Below are 1193 nucleotides of genomic sequence, written 5' to 3'. Positions count from 1 at the left end.
GTCGGGTCTGTTGGGGGCTTCGCTCCCCAGCCTGAAGTTGTGTGACAGTCGGGCGCCTCGGAGTGGGAAGTTGAGGGACTTCAGAGTTGTGCGGGTTTGAAGCGCCGGGTTTCGATCAGAGAGCGGAAGTCGGGATGGTCCGCGGCTCCTCCGGGAAAACGCGCCAAAGTGTGCTTCCCTTTCCTTCAACTTTGGCACAGGACGGGGGAGTGTGTGTGTTTTCGCTCTTAAGGGCTTGGGGGTCTGGTTTGGTTTTCGCCAGCGATGTAGCTCTCCTGATAGTGTTGGTCCAGCGTGGTTTTCGTTTCAAAGTTTTCCAACTGACAGCCATGTAGGAGACTCTTAAGATTTAGTCTTGCTGTTTTCCAAGTCGCTTTAAAAAGTCGTCATGGTGCCTGCGTTCTCAACCTTCTTTTCCGGAAAGTCTTCAAAATCTAGAAGAGTTGGAAGAACTGTTCGAGGGTCCGTCACGGAGCTCATCCTGGGCTCTGCGGTTAACGTTTTTGCTGGATTGTAGTTGCGTGTGTGGAGATGCTTTGAATTTGGGAAACGTTTTTTTACCGTTTGCTGACCACCGCCTAGAAAGACCTATATTGCTTTCGGGTTTTCAGGCTGCATAAACTAATACTAGCATAGACGTGGTTAATAGTCAGCAAAGTTAAGTAAATAAATAGTTGTTGGGGCCAGAAGACCATTACTCGTATAATGTGTTGGGTTCATTCCGTTAGTCATCTGCCCAAGTCTTAGAATATGTGTTCAGAGGGATAAAATAAAACTTTTTAACTTAGTGAAAATAATTAGGTACAGGTGCCTACTAATAAAGCAAGAGTTCACAAAATGTGTTTTTCTGAAGTTACTATGTTGAGTGTTTTGCTGTTCACTGGTGCTATTCTGACATCAAAAGTGAGCATTTAGTCATTGGAATTTTGTGATCTTCATGATTCTCCACATTGTTATATTCCTTGACAAGTAATAACATCAAGAACTTAAAAGAAAACTGAACCTTCTGACTAGACCAAGGTATGAGATCTTAAATTTCACCATAATAATTGTGCCTTATTATTTACCCTGATGAATGCCTCATCCATCTCCAGGTGATGGGTTCAAAACACCTTTTCCTAAGCATCCTTAGCAGCTGAGCACTTAACCATGGCACCACCAGGGCACCTTAATTTCACTTAAAGGGTCACTAA

At 44.1% G+C, this 1193-nt stretch overlaps 1 protein-coding gene across 1 annotated transcript in view; it reads left to right on the top strand.

Annotated features, from left to right (window-relative positions):
* Positions 1–302: 302 nt before the first annotated feature.
* The window catches only part of ZCCHC8 (zinc finger CCHC-type containing 8), a 21543-nt gene continuing 20652 nt past the window's right edge, over positions 303–1193 (top strand). Inside the window, exon 1 of the mRNA XM_045296721.1 lies at positions 303–1020. The gene's annotated coding sequence lies outside the window, so the exon portion shown is untranslated. The remainder of the gene's footprint in view (positions 1021–1193) is intronic.

This window comes from Echinops telfairi, unplaced genomic scaffold (assembly GCF_000313985.2).
Source record: "Echinops telfairi isolate 266 unplaced genomic scaffold, ASM31398v2 ScPeMD7_7412;HRSCAF=8450, whole genome shotgun sequence".
Classification (NCBI taxonomy): domain Eukaryota; kingdom Metazoa; phylum Chordata; class Mammalia; order Afrosoricida; family Tenrecidae; genus Echinops; species Echinops telfairi.
The sequence above is the reverse complement of the archived record's forward strand: the minus strand, read 5'-3'. Positions and strand labels throughout refer to the sequence as shown.